A 20,304-nucleotide genomic window follows, 5' to 3' on the forward strand; every position below is an offset into this window, starting at 1 on the left:
GTTAAATGCCGACTCCCCCTTCCTTCCTCTCCTCTACTTCCTGTCTGCCTCTGGTAACCTCTCCTCTACTTCCTGTCTCTGTGAAGCTGCCTCTTCTAGGTGCCCCCTGTAAGTGGGATCATAAAATATTTGTCCTGTAGTATCTGGCTTATTGCACTCAGCGTTTGCAAGGTTCATCCCTATTGTAGCAGTTGCAGTATTGTGATTTATAAGGAATAACATTTGGTCATTTAGATGAACTAAAGTATATTTATCATATAAACAGGTAAAGTTCTTAGCTCACAGCTCCCAAAAACCCTCCTTGAGGGTGATAGCAGTGTCTTTTGTTATGTGAACAGGTGACTTGGAAAGCACCCCAAGGATAGGGCCTCCTCGCTGGGTGATGAGAGGGTTGGGACTTCCAGTCCCCCTGGGAGCAGAGAGAGGCTTGAGGTTGAGTCAATTGCTGGTGGCCAGATATTCAATCAATCATGCCTAAATAATGAAACTTCCATAAAAACTCCAAAGGAGGCCCTGGCCGGTTGGCTCAGTGGTAGAGCGTCGGCCTGGCATGCGGAAGTCCCGGGTTCAATTCCCGGCCAGGGCACACAGGAGAGGCGCCCATCTGCTTCTCCACCCCTCCCCCTCTCCTCCCTCTCTGTCTTTCTCTTCCCCTCCCGCAGCCGAGGCTCCATTGGAGCAAAAAGATGGCCCGGGTGCTGGGGATGGCTCCTTGGCCTCTGCCCCAGGCGCTAGAGTGGCTCTGGTCGCGACAGAGTGACGCCCCGGAGGGGCAGAGCATCGCCCCCTGGTGGGCGTGCCGGGTGGATCCTGGTCGGGCGCATGCGGGAGTCTGTCTGACTGCTTCCCCGTTTCCAGCTTCAGAAAAAAAAAAACAAAAAAAAAAAAACACAAAAAACAAAACAAAACACCGGTGAAGGTCGGCTCCCTTCACCGACCAGGGGTTTGGGGAGCCCTGGAGTTGGTGAAGTGACTTGGAGGGGGGCTGCGCCCCAGGAGGGTGTGAAAGCTCCCTGCCCCGTCTGCATACCTTGCCCTGTGCATCTGTTTCCGAGTGACGGCCTTTGTAATAAACCAGCGATTTAGTGACTGAAATGTTTCTCTGAGTTCTAGGAGCCACACTAGCACATCAATTGAAACCCGAAGAGGAGGTTGTAGGAATCTCCAATCTGTAGCTGGTGCTCAGAAGCACAGGTGACAATCTGGGCTTGCCACCAGAGTCTAAAGTGGGTGGGGGAGCCGTCTTGGAGGACTGAGCAAGCCCTCAACCTGTGGGCTTTGATGCAGCCTTGGGACCCAGCTGGTGTCCCAAGAATTGCTTATTGTTGAAGGTCCTCCTCTCCACATTATTGGAGGTTGTCTCGGAACTAAAGGAATAGATGAAAATTTCATCCCTTTTCACAGCCGAATAATATTGCATTGCATATACATGCCACATTTCCCCCCATTTGTTTTACTGTGACAAAATGCACATAACACAAAATTGATCACCTTAAACATTTTTAAGGGCAGGGCTCAGGAGCATTAAGTACATTCACACTGTTGTGCAACCATCACCACCACCTGGCTCCAGAACTCTCTTGATCTTTTTTTTTTTTTTAATTTTATTTATTCATTTTAGAGAGGTGAGAAGGAGAGAGCAACAGAAAGAGAGAGAGAGAGAGAAGGGGGAGGAGCAGGAAGCATCAACTCCCATATGCGCCTTGACCTGGCAAGCCTGGGGTTTTGAACTGGCGACCTCAGCATTCCAGGTAGATGCTTTATCCACGGTGCCACCACAGGTCAGGCACTCTCTTGATCTTATATAACTGAACATCTGGCTTGCTGAGATGCTTCTCATTTTCTTGCTCCGACCAGACTGGGCAGCCCAGCTGAGCGGGCTTTGCCTATCCCAACAACTGCTGGTGTTTCTTTTCTTTCTTCTCTTTCTTTTTCTTTCTTTCTTTCTTTCTTTCTCTTTCTTTCTTTCTTTCTTTCTTTCTTTCTTTTCTTTCTTTCTTTCTTTCTTTCTTTCTTTCTTTCTTTCTTTCTTCTCCTTCCTTCCTTTCTCCTTCCCTCCCTCCCTCCTTCCCTCCCTCCCTCCCTCCCTCCCTCCCTCCCTCCCTTCCTTCCTTCCTTCCTTCCTTCATCTTCCCGAAGTTAGAAGCAGGGAGGCAGTCAGACTCCCGCATTCAACTGACTCAGATCCACCCAGCATGCCCACCAGGGGGCGATGCTCTGCCCATCTGGGGCGTTGCTCTGTTGTGACCAGAGCCATTCTAGTGCCTGAGGCAGAGGCTATGGAGCCATCCTCAGCGCCCGGGCCAACTTTGCTCCAGTAGAGCCTTGGCTGCGGGAGGGGAAGAAAGAGAGAAAAGAGAGGGGGAAGGGTGGAGAAGCAGATGGGCCCCGGCTGGGAATTGAACCCGGGATTTCCACACACCAGGCCGACGCTCTACCACTGAGCCAACAGGCCAGGGCCTTGCTGCTATTTCTTTAAACTCAGTCTGTTTCCTGGGCAACGCAGTGGTCTCTGTCTCAGGTTAAGGCTTGTGGCTCCTGAGCATGAATTTACAGCCAACCCCCACTTCATCTGCCCTGCTGCCCGGTAGAGGATTCTGACTCGAGCTCTGAACCCTCCTGAGCATCCTGTCACCAGACTCTCGAGCCCCCGTTTCGGTCCCGAAGGAGTTTCCTCCCTGGACCCACTCTGCGCCTGGCTCCCTGCATGCACCTCGCTGGTCGTGACATCAGCCTTCCTGCTGGTGTCTTACTGGGACTCCTGGGGCATCTCCTCTGTCCTTTCTGGCTCCCTTTCCTCCTCCAGTGGCCTTTTCTTCTTCCCTTTTCTCCACTATCTCTTCTTGACTCTGCCTCTTTCTCCCTCCTTCCCTTCATTCTGGCTGCTGGCCTCACCCTCGGAGAAGGGCAGCCTTTCTTCTTGGTTTTGTTTTTTTAACACTTCACATTCTTAACGGATGTTCCTTTCATTTCATTTCCGTTTTGAAAACCTGCTGGGCCGCGCCCAGCCAGATGTGACCCTGACACACTCTTTTGTCTTCTTCTGAGGGTGCCAGGGTCAGATCTGACTGGGACTCTGAGACCCAAGCCTCACGTCTCCGACTTTGGACTTGCAGGCCTGAGACCTGAATTCTGGTCCCGATCCCATTGCTGAATCATCTAAGCCTCCCTCTGCCTGAAGAGGCCAGAGGTACCCAGCCCTCCTGAGGTTTTGATGGGGTGCCCATCACATGCCTACGGCAGTGTTTCAGGCCGTTGGGAAAAGTAAACCCAGGTGAATCTAAACAGGCGGCTTGCTGCACCCTCAGGGGCTCTGCAGTGTAGACAAACACAGATTTGGACACACCAGGCTCTCCCGACTGGGTTCAAATCAGAACCCAGGGCTGGGCACACCTGCCATGTGCCGGGCCTGGGACCACACTCCTCTCGCAAACTTGCTTACCCCTGCCTGTGGCTGGTGGTTGACATCTGAGCCCCATTTCCTGGATGAGGAAGACTGAGGCTCAGAGGCTGGGACTGTCCATGGCATGGAGCCGGTGAGGTGCAGAGCCAGCATTTGAACGCAGGGCTGTCTGCTCTGCTTTCTGGTTCCTCCTTATTAAACTGACTTTGGATTCCTTGTTTCTGCTCTCAGCTCCCACAGGACCTGTCTCCTTTATGTTTATGGAAAAGGAGGTTGATGGGGACGAGAGTGTTAAAAAAAAAAAAAAGTAAGGATGTTGAAGCCTGGAAGAGTCAGCCTGGCCTGATGCCGCCGAATGCGGACGCTGATACCGTCCAGGCACCGGGGGGAAGCTTGTTGACCATCGTTAGCGTCAAGATTTTATTTCAATGTGTGGGCCGTGGGTCAGGGAGCGTCAGCCCTACAGCGCACCTGCAGGCTCACTGAGGAAATATTTCTCGGTTTACTGTCTGTTGACTCGGTGTAGGCCACACAAAGCACAGTGAAGATTTAGGCCAGTGATTTGTGGAGACGCCTCCAGTCTAGAATCCAACCGTGCTGATCCGGCAAGAAAGGACGTGGTCTTCATCCTGAAAGAAATGAATAATGCTGACGACGGTGGTGGTGATGGTGATGATGGCCACCACTGGCATCGTGTGGGCCCTTTATGTCCAACTCCGACTCGTTCAGATAGAAAGTTGGAAACAGGAAATTGTGAGTCCCAGAAGACTGGCCCTGGAGTCCACTTTCTAAGCGCAGCCCCTGAGCACTGAGAAAGCCAAGTTCACTCCCACCTGGGGGCGTCTGAGGAGACTTCTTGGAGGGGTCTGAGCCGCCTTGCAGAGGAGGAATGTGGACACTGCGGGGCAGTGACTCGGGGCTGCGAGGCTGGCCGCCCTCGCCACTTCCCCCTGCCCCCCCCCCCCCCGATGCTGGGGACTGAAGTTATTTTAACTGCGTCACCTTGCGTAATGGCACTGACGTTCATAGTCATAAATCGCACACACCTTTAAACCGTCAGCTGAGCATCCGAAGGCATTTCCTTCGTGGCTTCTACACGGCCTGCCCTTCAACTGCTCGGCGTGATCTGTGTTCCCGGACAGGGTAGCAACGGGGGGGGGGGGGGGGCTGGGGGGGGTTGACTCTGTCCTTTGCGTCTACGGCCATACCACCCTGAACGCGCCAGATCTCGTCTGATCTCGGAAGCTAAGCAGGGTCGGGCCTGGTTAGTACTTGGATGGGAGACTCTGTCCTTTGCTGTGGTACCCTCTGGAGGACTTGGGTTTATCTTCGAAGGTTAAAACGTCTCCCGTCATTCTGCCTCTCGGTTCCTCAGGCCGTGCGGCTCTCTCTGTCCCCGCTGTGTGCACGTGTGCCTGGGGTGCCTCCTCTGGGCCCAGCCGGGTGTCAGGTGTGTGGGTGGATAGCGAGGAGGCTAGGGTCCAGGGGAAGAGCAGTGTGCGGTCAGATGATCTCAGCCCAGGGTCGTTCCCAGCGGAGGTGCGGGGCAAGTGCAGACTGATCAGGGGCCGGGTGGGCTTCCTGGCTCTTGAGGGGGGCGGGAGGATGAGAAGCTTCCGGGGTGGGGGGGAGGCAAAGCGTGAGTGAGTCGTGGAGGACAGACAGATAGGGTATGTGGGGGGGGTGCCTTGCAGCAATCACAGAACTGACACAGTTGACAGCAGGTTGTGAGGGGGTGACGGGGTGACACTAAATGTCAGAACGGCTGACAGAGGAATGCTTCCCTGACGCGCCACTTGTGGACACATCTGTTTCCTGACATCTGCTGGGAGAGCCCCCAGGACGGTCCCTCCACAGAGCCCAGGAGCAGCGCCTCATCCCGGACCCGTATTGCACCTGTAGTTCAGCTTTAGGGGCCACTATGCGTGCTGTTCATCAGAAGGGCTTCATTTTTGAGAAAAGATGAAAAATCTATACCAGGGGTCCCCAAACTACGGCCCGCGGGCCGCATGCGGCCCCCTGAGGCCATTTATCCGGCCCCCGCTGCACTTCCGGAAGGGGCACCTCTTTCATTGGTGGTCAGTGAGAGGAGCATAGTTCCCATTGAAATACTGGTCAGTTTGTTGATTTAAATTTACTTGTTCTTTATTTTAAATATTGTATTTGTTCCCGTTTTGTTTTTTTACTTTAAAATAAGATATGTGCAGTGTGCATAGGGATTTGTTCATAGTTTTTTTTATAGTCCGGCCCTCCAATGGTCTGAGGGACAGTGAACTGGCCCCCTGTGTAAAAAGTTTGGGGACCCCTGATCTATACCATTGTACTGGACCTTAGAGAGACACCACCCACTTCGGGGAAGAAGGGATCCCGCTTGTGGCAGTCTCAGCCGGCCTCCTGTGTCTCGCTGACCCCAACATCTTCTGGCCTTGGTCACAGACTTTTCAGTGGCCCGGGATGGGGCAATCTGCTGGGGAAGTGACATCCTTTGGCCTCGGCCCTGGGGACTCTATGATTTGGATCAGTTCTGTAGTTTTGGCAGAACTGGAAACTGTCACTCAAAGTCACACGTGGCCCCTTATCATGTGGTTGGTCCTAGCACGTTGTTCCATTGATCCTCCCGTGACTTGCAAGCAAAGAGGTCAGTGACCGGCTTGAATTCCTGGGGCGGGAGAGTGGGTGTTGCCAGGGCAACAGTGATTGGATTCTAAATAGGCACCGGAGACAGAGGGGTGAGATGCCATGGCCCTTTGCGCCTTCCAGGGGCCTCTGCTTGTTTAAGAAGGTGCCGGTCCCAGATTCCTGTGAACAGAGGGGCAGCAGCAGCATCCTGGTTACAAATGTAACCGGCACAGTAGAGTCCTCCTTCCTGTCCCGTGTATTATTACCTCCTGCCTCCTAAGGGGCAACAGAAATGACACCAAAGAGCCTGGGGGCCTTTCAGCTGTAGGGGGTCTCTCTGTGTTTGGTAATTATCTCTGCCTGGCCATCTGTGTGGGAGGAGTTAGGTCCAGGAGGTGCCCAGCAACTGGGATATGGAAAATGCCGCCCCCCCCCCCTTCCCGCCACCACCTAAGTACTTCTGTGAAGGTCCTCAGACGTTCCACAGGTCAGGACCACGGCTCTGTGAGGAAGACCTTGGCTGATCTGTCCCCTGGGTACATAGGTTGGAGATAGGCCTCTGGAGAGTTCCTACAAAAAAGTCTCTCATTCTCCCCTTCCTCTCCACACCCTTCTCCCAGCCCCTGTTTTTGTGCCTCTCCTGTCTGTCACCACCTCCTCCTTGGGACCCCCCACATAGAGAGGGATCTTCCACGAGTCTGCGGACTGTGCAGACCGCGGCCAGAGGTGAGGGTGCTTCCCTCGGCTCAGGGTCCAGGAGGGCAGATGTGGGGTGTGGGGTGGCTGGGCTTCTGTCAGAAAGCAGAGCCTTGGGGATAGTAGATGGAGGAATATGCTGTCGGGGTCTGATCGTGTGCCGGAGTGGAGCCCCTTCCCTCCCACTCTGTGACCAAATCTCTGTTCTGGGGCAGCTGCCCCTGGGACACCAGGCTCGGCTCCTAGCTAGCCTGAGGGCGGGGGACTCTTCATTCCCATGCCTGGCATCCGCCCAGGGCTTCTCTCACTACCCTGGGAATGAAATCAGACTTCCTGCCTGACCCGTGAGGCTGGTATCCTCGGCCCTGTCCCATGCATCTCCCCCACTCCTGCTGACCGCTGACCACTGACCGCTCACGTCCCCTCTCGGGCCACATGGCTCCTTTCGGCCCCTCAGACACTTTGCACTTGCTCTTCCCTCCCCCTTGACCACTACAGTGGCCTCCCCAGTTCCTCTCCAGCTCCTCACTCCTCATCGCCCCCCAGCTCCCACCATCTGGACCCACTCGTGTCTGTCTGTCTGTCCTGTCTCCCCACTAGCATGCCGCTCTGCGAAGGCTCAGTCTGGTCTGCCCTGTTCGCAGTGGTTTCTTCTACTGCCTAGCAAACGTGGAAGGCGCTGGATAAACATTGCTCAGGCGGGCGAGTGGGGAGCAGACTTGCGACATCCATGCCGACCCGAGGGGAAGCGTGTTAACGACTCCGCTGGTCAGCACACCATGGGATGCCGGCTGGCTCCGATCCCAAACAGGCCCTCGAGAGTTCGCAGTGCACCTTCTAGCATGAGAGCAAATATCATAAACCTGACCGTCCAAATGAATACCCCACTTGTCTGAGCCATGTGCAGCCTCTCATGCCAGAAGTCATAATGTGAATAGCACACGTTATTAAGTGTTTACTATGCACTCAGCATTGGCCGTGTAATAGACAGATGCAGACTCTCAGGGGTGTTGGGCTCACACGTCTGCAGGGCAGCTGGGTTTGCCTGACCTACGTGTGGCTTGGCTGCGCTGGGCTCCGGCAGCGGGCTGGGTCCAGGTCGGCTCCGCGTGATGCTCGTCCTTCCCCCACAGCTGGTGACTTGGGTGAAAGCAGGCTCATAGAAGGCAATGCCAGCCAGGCAGTCCCGTTTAGAGCCGTTGGTCCAGGCAAGGGACATAGTCAAGTCCAAAGTCAAGGGCAGGGAAGGTTCCTCCATGCTTCCGGAGTCCATGGCAAAGGGGTGGAGGCATAACACTACCACAGGGGCACAGGGAAATGAGGCCAAGTATGTCACTTAACCCACCAACAACCCTACAAGGCTTATTATGTTACCATTATTATATACTATACTATATCCTATAGTGTTTATAGTACACTATATATCCTATACTATAGTATTCTATAGTATACTACTATAAAATATAGTATATGGGTTATGTGTAACATATAAATATATAATATACTATATACATATACTATATATGCTATAGTAAGGTCTACCGGAGAGTTCTGTCCGTTTCTATCACAGCAAGTTTTGACACGTAAGCACATGTTTATTTGGCGCATGTGTGCCTCTCTATTTTTATCACTTAATATATACATACTGACGTAGCAAATGAACTAAAACAAAGTTGATTCATGTTAGTCTTATGTGTGAAGCGATAGTGGACCCATGGCTACTGATAAAATTCATTTATGCCACTGTAATTTTTACGAATTTCAACAAGGAAGAAATGCTACAGAAGCATGTCTGTCACATCCACCATATTCCCCAGACTTAGCACCCTCCGACTATCACTTGTTTTTGTCCTTACAAAATTTTTTGAAGGGCAAAAAATTCAAAAATGAAGGGGATATCAAACAAGCACTGGTTCAATTTTTCGCATCAAAAGATAAAACATTTTTCAAAAATGGGATATACAAATTGCCCTCACGCTGGCAAGAAATCATTAATAATAATGGCAATTATATTATTTAATAAAGTTTATTGACAGTAAGAAAAATTTGTATTTTGTTTTATTCCAAAACCGGACAGAACTTTCTGGTAGACCTTATAGTATGTGTATCTATAATATGCATTATAGTACATGTACTATAATACATATAGCATATATAATATTGAATATTATAATACACAATATACTATATACTATATAATGTAGTATTTATATAATATAACATTTAATATATAAGTATATATTATACTGTATACATAATAGTATTTATAGCATAGTATACTCTATAGTGTACTGTAGTATTATATATATTATACTACTACTAATACAATATATATATTATATTATTATAATATTACCTATGAAAGCTTATTATTGTCCTTTTTCTATAGATAAAGAAACTAGAATTAAGAGGTAACAAGACTTGCCTGGGGCCACACTGTAAGCTGGAGGCAAAGCTGGAGCCTGGATCCAGGATGTCAGACTCTAGCAGGCGTCCCCAAACTACTGCCCGCAAGCCGCATGCGGCCCCTGAGGCCATTTATCCGACCCCGCTGCACTTTCGGAAGGGACACCTCTTTCATTGGTGGGGTCAGTGAGAGGAGCACTGTATGTGGTGGCCCTCCAATGGTCTAAGGGACAGTGAACTGGCCCCCTGTGTAAAAAGTTTGGGGGCCCCTGCTCTAGAGTTTAGTCATGGCTCTATGGTGTCTTCCATCATTTGATGAAAGAAGCAGAGTGCCTCCCAATAGGGCTGTAGGCAATCTTAACGTACCTCCTGGCATGACAGGACGTCCCCTGGTCCCTCTCCCCTTCCCGTTAGCACATGCACACCCAGGGCTTCACCCCCTGAGGTCTCTTAACAGCCTTGGGAGTCCGCAGCTTCTCCTTCTGTACTCAAGAGGTAATTGTCTTGCATTTTCAAGACCCCCAATGCAAAGGCTTGACCACTGTGGGAATTTTTGGCTCCAGACGGACTCAGGCGGGAAGGTGGTAATAGACAAGGAAGCTTTTGGGGATCCTTTGATCCCTTTGAGATGGGAAGCTTCTTTAGGGCCTGGAGCACTTTTAACAGAGTCCAGGTTTCCCTAGCATTTAGTTCCTGCTAATCTTGGAAGGAGAGAGAGAGAGAAAGATAGATAGAAAGAGAGAGAGAGAGATTAGCGTAAAGAGAGCAAGAGCTCTAATGACTGAAGCCGTGGGCCAACACGCACAGATGGGCACTTATATAAAGGCATTCCACGCCGGACGGAGGGCCAAGGCGCTCCCGAGAATCCACTTTGGTCACGATGGAACATTCCAGCTTCATTATCTGGCGCATTCTCTCAACAGCAGTCTCCTGGCACAAGGCAGACTGGCAGGAGAGGGATCTGTGTGGAGGACATAATGCCATGCCCTATTCTGTGTGTATCTGTGTTTGGGTGTTTATAGAAAAATTCAATCCTTAATTGCATGCTTGGCCTGCTCACCACTAATTTCTACAGGAGACATTCCAAAGCCTTGGCTAGGTTCGCTCCTATCTCATACAAACCGTAACTTGACTGCGGGCACCAGAACTAATCCTGTGTGGAGACAGGGGCAGGGTCACCTGGGAGGGTCCGAAGTTCTCAGGACCCACTATGCTGAGAATTACCGGTCACTTCCTTCCCTAGTATCCGTTTTCCATTTCTCCTTCCCCAAAGGACCCCAAATGTCCCAGTGTGTGGTTTGGGTGGCCCCGCCCCCAGATCCAGAAGTGAACCTTTACTGGTTGAAGGCAGTTTGCCTAATTCTTGCAGCAGTGAGTTGGTTCAGGAGTAGGAATGTGGTGTGAGTAGTGGCTCCATCCAGAGGAAGCCCAGGAGTTCTCTGAAGGTTGTGGGAACAGGCAGCTCTCTCCCCCCTTGTGAGATGAGTGAGGACGATGAGCCCTGTTAGCTGTCTTGTGACCATAAGAGAAGTCAGTGTTAGCATGACCCCGGGGGAGGTCCACAGAGAGGTGGAAAGAAATGAGCAAGGTTGTTCAGCCACTAGATCAGACAATACCTGAAGCATGCTCTGCCTCCAGAATATGTACTACCCTTTAAAGGCTAAGCCTGAGTTGGGTTTTCTGTTACTAGGAACTAAAATAACTTGCGCTATTATACCCACCCAGGCAAAGTGTTGTTCTCTGTGGGCCTCCTGGGGAACTGGAAATACCCACTGATAAAATCTCTGCGCTAGGACAAGTCATTCTACCCTAGGGATCTCAGGAAGCACTTCTGAGCACTACCCTGGAAGCCCCACTCATCCTGGGAAGAGTTCCTAATCTTGTGCAGGAGTCAGATGTGGCATATCATGACAATGTGTCGTGAGGAACTCTAGGATGGAGCATGGACGTGTGTGCACAGAGTGAGCAGAGACCCCAGAGCTTGATCACAGCCCCAAGCTGCCTCCCATTATTTTGATAAAAGAAACAGATTGCCTCCAACTTGGGATATAAGCCCTGCCCGGAGCACTGTGAGAAGGTTTGAATCAGCGGTATTTATGGGGCACCCTTCACCCACCAAGCTCTGTTCCAAGTAATAGAGATACCACAGTCAGTCTTAGTCATCACAGGCTGCGGTAACAAAATACCATCCGCTGGGTGGCTCAAACAACAGACACTTATTTCTCGTAGTTCTGAAGGCTGGACATCCAAAACCAAGGTGCTGGCCTATTTTGTTCCTGGTGAGGGCTCTTTGCCAGATGGCCACTTTCTCGCTGTGTCCTCACAGGGGGGAAAGAGCAAGAGAGAGAGAGAGAAAGAAAGAAAGCCCTCTGGTCTCTTCTTATAAAGGGCACTAATCCCATCATGAGTGTCCCACCCTCATGACCTCATCTAAACCAATTACCAAAGGCCCCGCCTCCGAATGCCATCACAATGAGGGTGCACTGTAGGGCTTAAATGTATGAGTTTGGGGTGGGGGAGACACAGACAGTCAGTTCATGACATGCAGAGAGCCAAACAAAGCCCCTGACTCAGGGGTCCTATGTTCTGGAGAAGGAGACAGGCAGTAAATAAGCAATATACAGTCGATGATGGATGAGAATAGAAGTGCCATGAAGGAAAAGAAGGCAAAGCGAGGGGGATAGAGAGTGGCAGGAGCAGAGGGCAGACCTGTGTGAGGCAGCGATGGTGGAGAGGGGCCACAGAGCCACGGAGCCACGAGGGGCACATTTTGTTGGAATGCAGTCACGCCCATTGTCTTACAGATTGTTGGTGGCCACGTCCACGCTGCAGATGGGCTGACTTGAGTAGTGACAGAGATTGCATGATCCCCAAAAGCCTAAAATATTTACCACCTGGCCCTTTACAGAAAGTGTGCCAAGCCCTGTGCTAGATAATACATAAAATACAAAAGCCGAGGAAGATTATTCCTGACGGAGCACCGTTTTCAGGGGGGCATTTTTACCAATGCCAAGCTGAGGAAGCAGAGCAGTTGGTGTGTCATCAGGTGAGTCTTCAGATGGGGTCCACTCCTCAAGTAATGACAAGGATAAAATGTGACACCCAACTGCCATGACACGTTTATGATGTGCCTACTGAGTTGCAGGCACTGTTGTCAATGTTGCTGGCTCTCTCCCATCTGTAAAGCGAAGGGGTTGAAATAAGAGCCTGGAGACTGTGGGTTAGAGTCCTCCTCATCTTTAGTGCATCCTAAGCTATCCTTTTTAGAAACCCTCTGTCTCTAAGGAGACGCCACGTGTACGCCAGTGGCACACACAGTCAAATGTGCCCAGGGAAGGGACCTCCTTCCTGGAGCTCAGCTGCATACAGTGTGCCTATACCACAAACATACGGATCCTGGGTCTTAGGAAATGTCCTTTTGGCTCCTTCAGCTACAGTGTGGGGAGACGAGGAGCCCGGCATGCTCTTCTTGGCAAAGCCAAACCCAGCTAAAGGTCGCCAGCAACCGTTGGGCATCTGTTGGGACTCTGACAAGTGGTTGTAGTATCACCTCCTGGCCACTAGAGGACTTCTTCCTATTTAAGCAGAGGAAGACTTGTTCAGGGAGGTTCTGCCCTGGGGGAACTTGCTTGTCTTTCCTTCACCTGATTCTCCAGCAGCCTTACCTGTGGATGCTTTATGAGCTAGAGTACATCAGATGGTGTGAATGACAGACAGCCCTCCGGTGCCGAATTGCTAAAGAGTTCACCTGCGGGATGCTTGGTGTGAGTCAGCTCTGGAGTTGCAACTTCCACGGCTTGAGTCCCTCTGCACAACATGAGGCTTGTCCTGTTTCTATGTCACAGTTCCCTTCAAGATGCTACCGCCCACCCCGGGAAACGGTGCAGTGAACTGGCTGAACTGTGTACCAGGCACCATTCTAAGTGCTTTAGAACTGTTAACTCAGTCCTCAGAACCACCCTCTGAGACAGGTGCTCATATTTGCCCATGCTACAGATGGGGATACTGAGATACAGAATAAATAGCTAAGGAACTCAGTGGAGGGCCCTGCGGCTCCACATTGCGGCTGGATCACGAGAATTCTTGTGTTTTACAAACATTGTACTTGAATAGATATTAGCTTATAAGAACATGTAATAAATAACTTCAAAATGCAAAGGATATTTAATTTTAAAGCGTGCCTTTAACATTTATGTAAAACGTTTTTTTTTTTTTTAATTTAATTTAATTTTTTTATTTACTCATTCAGTAGAAACTTTATCTGGCCACTAGGTAAAGCTAGCAATAAAACTAACACTACTGGTCTGCAGTGTGTTAAGTGGTAGGGCTGGGATTTGAACTCAGGCAGTCGTACTTTTAACTAGCATGCTCTGCTCTGCTGCCTCCCAGGAGAGAGGCGGGATAAACCATGACACGTTAAAAAACACACACAAACAAAAAAAAACCCCCAAAAAACATTTTAACCTGTTTTATCATTCTGAGTACATAACAGAAAATTTGGAAACTCGGTAGACAGAAAAGAAATCACTCAACCTGACCACAGCCACCACGATCGCAGTGGGTGGCCTGGTGTTTTTGTTTACTTTTATTGTTTACGTGCATATGTGTTTATTTGTTTTTTCACATCTCAGTGCCTGCACGTGGGATTCTGCTTTTCCACCGGGCGTATCATGTCCTAATGTTGTTACGTAACTGCCATAACCACTATTTTAACTATTGCAAGAATGCGTGCGTGTGGTGACATAGTGGAAGTCCTGGAGGAGCCGGCAGAAAAGGATGTCCAAAGAAGGAAGGGAACAAACAGCACCGACAGTCGGGGTACGGGTGGCGATGCCCGCGGGGCCCCTTGGACTCCCACGATGGTGATGGCAAGGGCCGCTGTGCTGATTCATCAAGTTGGTGGCACTGAGCGAGGAGGGAGCGGCTGGCAATCCAGGCCTCCGAGCATCTGCAGACTGCAAACAGCCCTGCCAGGTGACATGTAAGGAGACACAGGGCTTTTGTTCACCGCAGTCTTGTAATAGCGTGGCTTCGAAGGAGCCCCGAGTTCCATCCAGCTCCAGCTCCGGTAGCCGTGTGACCTGGGATGCATCCGATCACTCCGCCGGGTACCCCTTGTCTTCCCTGTCTCCTGGGAACAATAAAAGCTCCCACGGAGCGTCTTGGGGGAAATGATGTGTTGCATCAGGGAGGGATACTTTGGGTTGCAAGTGACAGCTTGTAGGTTGGGGCCTTTGGGAGGTCATTAGAAAAAAAGGTGATCAGTTACAGTCAAGTAACTGAGAGGGCTGCGTAGGTGACCAGACCCACCCACTGAGGAAGGGGGGAGGGGGGATCAAGGACAAATACCATATGATTTCACTTCTATGTGGACTCTAAAGAACAAATCAAATGAACAAGCAAGACGTAGCAAACTCAGAGATGTAGAGAACAAAGGGATGGTTTCCGGACTTGGGGGCAGGGCGGAGGGACTGGGTGAGACAGGGCAAGGGATTAAGAACTACAAATCGGCGGTGACAGAATAGCGACAGAGATGGACAGTCCAGCACAGGGGGGAAAGCCAGTAACATGGTGACGACTACACACGGTGTCAGGTGGGTGCAAGCCCGATCGGGGGCTTGGGGCGGGGGAAGCACTCTGCAAGTGTGTCCATGTCCGGCCACCGCGCTGTACACCTGAAACTCATACAATATTGACTGTCAACTGTCATTAACAAAGAAAATAAAATAGAGTCATCCTGGCAAGAACATAACCTGGGAATCAGAAAACTCAGTCACTAGTCTTGGGATTTGGGCAGGTTCTTTGATAAAATTAAGAAAACACGACCCACAACAGCCAGGAGCATTTGTTGAGCACTAACAGTGTGCCGGGCGCTGCCTGCGGCAGGTGTTATCCAGCGTGATTCTCTGGAAAGTGGAGGCTGTTTCCATTTCCATGTTGCAGATGAAACAGACGAGGGACGCTGCCGGGGTCCTTGCTGCTGGTGAGTGGGTGAGCCGGGTTTTTCAATCAGGTTAACCCACCTCTGATTCCTTATCCACTCCATCCGGCTCTCAGTGTCTCTCTGCCTCTATTTCCTTTTCTGGAAAGGGGAGGGTGGCACCAGTCACTCAGGATCTCCAGGTCCCTGTGACTTTGCTGCAGAATCCAGGGCGTCCTCGGGTACCACACAGTTCGGTTCCTGTGACAGAGACATAACCCAGATTTTGGTCTACTGTAAGTTGAAACACAGCCTAGCCTAACACAAACAGAACACTTGAGCTTTTAACCATCCAAAATAGTGTAGGTAAGCATACTGGGGGACACCAACACCCTTATACACCATATTCTTCTGCCGTGCGCAACCAAACTGGTTCATCCATGTAGTCCGTAAGTGTGATGCTAACGGTGTAAGCCGAAACACTCATGTCTCAATTTTTTAAAGTTTTTATGGGAGTTGAACATTGTAAACTCGAAATGTCATATGTTGAGTCTGTCGTAACCCGAGGACCCCCTGTATCTCTCTTGGAAGAGGTGGGCCATTTGTAGCAAGTTGGTGAGGCCACCAGGGATGATATGCCTTCAGAATGAACTGGGCCCATCTCTGAAATTAAAAAAAAACATACACAGAGCTTGATCTGACAGGAGAAATGACAGCAATGGTCATCACGACAAGAATAGCAGTAAAAATCAAAACCACAATGAGGCCCTGGCCGGTTGGCTCAGCGGTGGAGCGTCGGCCTGGCGTGCGGGGGACCTGGGTTCGATTCCCGGCCAGGGCACGTAGGAGGGGCGCCCATTTGCTTCTCCACCCCCCTCTCCTTCCTCTCTGTCTCTCTCTTCCCCTCCCGCAGCCGGGGCTCCATTGGAGCAGAGATGGCCCAGGCGCTGGGGATGGCTCCTTGGCCTCTGCCCCAGGTGCTAGAGTGGCTCTAGTCGCGGCAGAGCGACGCCCCAGAGGGGCAGAGTGTCGCCCCTGGTGGGCGTGCTGGGTGGATCCCGGTTGGGCGCATGTGGGAGTCTGTCTGTCTCTCCCCATTTCCAGCTTCAGAAAAATACAAAAAAAAAGAAAAAAAAAAGACCACAATGAGACAGCACTCACATCCATTAGGATGGCTATTGTCCAACATAAAATTAAGGCAACCCCTCCCTGCCCCCAACCCCCCCCCCCCCTGAAAATAACAAGTGTTGGTGAGGACGTGGACAAATTAGAGCCCTTGTATACTGCCGGTAGAAATGTAAAATGGGACTGCAGCTATGGGAAATAGTATGATAACTTCTCAGAAAATTAAAGATGGAGCTACCATATGATCCAGTAATGACACTTTGGGGCATAACCTCAAAAGAACTGACACAGAGAGATTAACACTCCCGTGTTCATTGTAGCATTATTCACAATAGCCAAGATGTGGAAACCACCTAACTTTCCATCGATGGATGAATGTATATAGAGAAAATGTGGTATGCACATGCAACGGAATGTTATTTCTCCTTGAAAAGGATGGACATTCTGATACACGTTACAACATGCATGGTCCTTGAGGACATTATGCTGAATGAGACATGCCCATCACAAAAGAGCAAATCCTGTGTGATTCCACTTATAGGAGGTGCCTAGAGTCATCAAATCCACAGCGTCAGAAGGTAGAATGGTGGGTTCCCGGGGGCTGGGGGAGGAGGCAATGAAGAGTTGTTGTGGAATGGGGACAATTTCAGTTTTGCAAGACAAAAATGAGATCAACATTGGTTGCACAATGTAAGTTCACTTGATAGTACCGAACAGTACATCCTGAAAAACGGTTAGGATGGTCAAGTTTGTTATGTGTGTTTTATCACAAGTAAAGGAAGTTGTTTTTAAAAGTAGACAGTGTAGGTTGTAACTTCAGAGGGACTACTATGGCCAGTTGACAGTCACCACAAGGCCATCGCTGGGACGCCATGAGCTAGACTTTGGGGTGGGGGGGGAGTGAGTCGTGTTGGGGACTCTCCGAGTTAATCAGCTGTGACAGCTGAGCAGGGGACCACTTGAGGGCCGAGGCCTTGCTAATGCCTTCCGTGACCCCTGCGACATCTGCACTGCCTGTATCATTTCAGGAACTCGAGGACTCCAAGTGTGAGGACCTGACAGCTGGGGTGGGGGGTGGCTGGGAGGGGAACATGCTTATCAGATGGCCTCACTCAGCAGCCGATGGCATTTGCCGGGTGGCAGGCATTTGTGGCATTGCTTTGGAATGCATTTACGGGGAGAGGATCCTTGGTGACAAGATATGTAGTTTTTTTTGTTTTTGTTTTTTTGGCAGGGGGTGTTAGCACTTGGAAGGTGGAATGGCTTGATTAATTTTTCACTCTTCTAAAGTTCAGAAACCGTCCATTCAACTTTGTCACAGAGCCTTGACTCCTCAGGGAAGTGGGAATAGGAGGTGGTGACATGTTCAATTCTTTTTCCCCCCCAAGAAAAACAAAAGGTTAACTGCTCGCTGAGAAAATAATAAATGCCTGCCTATGAAATACGTGCCGTCTAGTATCCTGACCCACAGTGATGGAGGTGGCCGTTCTCAAGGGTTTCGGGTCACTGGCTCGACACAATGGCCGGCCCCAGACGTTCCAGGAGCGGAGCGTGAAAAGACTGCGTCTCTCCTTAATGTGACATTTCCATCTCAGAGGTGGAAGGAGAGAGCAGCAACCACACAGCTAGCAGAGGGAGTGTCTGACTCGATCGAGGAGCCCCTTTTCGCGGGGGAGGGAACGGGCCCAGCTCACTGCCTGAAGAGACAGAAGGAAATGGCAGGCTCGTGGTCAGGGTAGTGCTGACGTGAGACCCAGCTGGACCAGGTGCTCACACAATCTTCAGACGTCCATCTCTTCCCAGCTTTCAGCTCTGGCTCTCCTCCGTCTTAGTTTCCTTCCTGGGCCGTCGGTCTTTGTGTGGTGGCTTCAGGAGCTCCGGACCAGAATCTTAGCCGGAAGAGAGCTCCTCTTTCCTAACAATTCTTACCCAATCCCTCTGGTTGGCTTTTTTTGGGTCACATGTCCAGGGTAGAGGACACTCACTGTGGCCAGGGTAAAAGAATATGCTGAATGAAGCCACGCATAGAGCTGGAGAGTTGGGAAAGCCTTCCTAAACCACAGGGCTGGGAATGAGGGTGCCCCAGCTCCCCAGAGGGACGGCTGTGGTTCGGGGCAGAGGAAGGGGGGAGGGGCGCGGGGCGTGGGGCAGGCATCCATTTCAACAGTTTTCCTCCACAGGGGGCAGTGAGAAAAGGCAGAAGCTTGGTCCCATCTGGGAGTCTGATCTCTTTATTCCCTGGCCCTTCCTTGAAGAACCGTGCACAGTGCTAGAGGCTGTTGATGGAATTGGCCACTTTTCTTTCTGCTGTCCTGCTAGGATTGAAATTACCTCTTTTTCCTTTTCTCATTTGTCATTCTTCCCCCGACCCCAGCTTCATCACTGAGATATAACTGGCATACAACGTAGTGTAAGTTTAAGGGTACTAAATGCTGATTTGCTATGCGTATATATTGTGAAGTGATCACCACGATAAGGTTAGTTAACACATCCTTCACCTTGCAAAGAAATATAGTGTCATTGTTACTTTTCTTTTTCTTAGCTCCTGGGGAAGGCTGAGTATGTTATAAGATGAATGGTTACTATTGAAACCGTCTGTCCAGCAGCCTGACGGGTTTTTTTTTCCTCCCTTATTATGAACTTCAATATTGCAGAAGTTGCAGGAAAAAGACACTCTGACTGTAAATTGGTATTTCTGTTTCTGTGTTGAAGCTGTCCTGTTTAGTCTACCTATTAAGAGTCTGTGGGGGGGGTTTGTCAGGGGGCAGCCATGGAGCAGGTGGAGGGAGGGGGCTCTGAGCAGGCAGAGAGCGAGTGCTCCTGGAGAGAACGCGGCCCTTCTGCACAGCTGGGCGTCCACAGCTGGCGAGGATCACATTTCCAGGTCCGGTGTGAGCGATAGAGACACAGAAAGCCCTTACTTTTCTGTACAGTGAGGGTTGATCTTGGTACCAGATGGGAGATAACTAATTTATTGTTATTACTACTAATAATACCAGGATCTGGGAGGGGCATATGTGCAACACTCAGTGGGATTAGTTTAATCTCTTGAAAAAAACAAACAAACCCAACTGTTATTATTCCCATTTTACAGATGAGAAAACTGAGGGGGAAGGCAGGAAAATAACCTGCTCAGGGTTATACGTCCAGTGAGTGGTAGAGGAGGAATTCAAGCCCAGGCCCCTGTGAAGGTCATGGAAGTTTGTCTGGTGGACGCCCCAAGCAGGACAGGACTGTAAAAGCCACAGCTCAGGCTGAGCCAGCATTCCTGGATGGCCAGGGTACCCACACAGGCACAGAGTGGCTCCCCTGCATAGATGAGCACCCCAAAGGGCTGAGTGCTGGGCAGGCCTTCAAGCCAGAAAAGGCCCAGGGATCCTGTCTGTGGAGGAGCCAAGGAAGGGGCTGGACTTTCCAACCAGGAAAGCGGAAGGACCATGGAATGGACAGGGTGGTTGCCTTTCCAACATCTATTACACCCTCCTCCCGTTGTGTAACCCAGCCAGGTTTGCCGTACTGACCCACAGCATGGATGGGCACTGGTTGGTCTATAGCTAAACCAATCAGGGAGTTCCCCTTCCCCCTGTCTCTGTGATTGGTTCAGAGGTGGGCAGATCTAAGATATTTCAGGCCAATGAGATGCAAGGTTCTGTGCTTTGATGTAGGGGTTGCAGGAAGGGACCCTCTCTTTGCCCACCCCTCGCTGGCCAACAGTGAACAAGAAGGCAGGTAGCCTTGCTGACTGTTGGTAGCCATCTGTGACCACTAGGGCACCCAGCCTTGGGCAATGGCTGAGACACTAGATCAGTCTCCCCAGCCCCGAGCCAGCCCCCCCACCCCCCAGAGCTGCCTCTCAGTTGATCCATCTCCTTATTGCTCAGTCCCCTTTGAGCCCGGCTTTCTTTTCCTTTGAGCTAATGGCATTGTAGCAGATGAACTTTGTTCCCTTGTCCCACGAAAGCAGGCTTGGAACTAGGGGCACCAGATCCCTCCCTCAATGGCAGGAGCTGCCTTGTGGTGAGCACTTGGCATTTGAAGCATCCAAAAGAAGGTTGGGGAGCCCCCAGGAGGTTTCTTTTTTTTTTTTTTTTTTAATTTTTTTACAGGGACAGAGAGTGAGTCAGAGAGAGGGATA

The 20,304-nt window shown here is 50.6% G+C and overlaps 1 non-coding gene across 1 annotated transcript; it reads left to right on the forward strand.

Moving 5' to 3' along the window:
- The first annotated feature begins 510 nt into the window (after positions 1 to 510).
- TRNAA-GGC (transfer RNA alanine (anticodon GGC)) lies at positions 511 to 586 on the forward strand. The gene has a single exon. It is a non-coding gene; the product is annotated as a tRNA-Ala (tRNA).
- Positions 587 to 20,304: the final 19,718 nt, after the last annotated feature.

Source organism: Saccopteryx bilineata, chromosome 4 (genome assembly GCF_036850765.1).
Source record: "Saccopteryx bilineata isolate mSacBil1 chromosome 4, mSacBil1_pri_phased_curated, whole genome shotgun sequence".
In the NCBI taxonomy this organism is placed as follows: Eukaryota; Metazoa; Chordata; class Mammalia; order Chiroptera; family Emballonuridae; genus Saccopteryx; species Saccopteryx bilineata.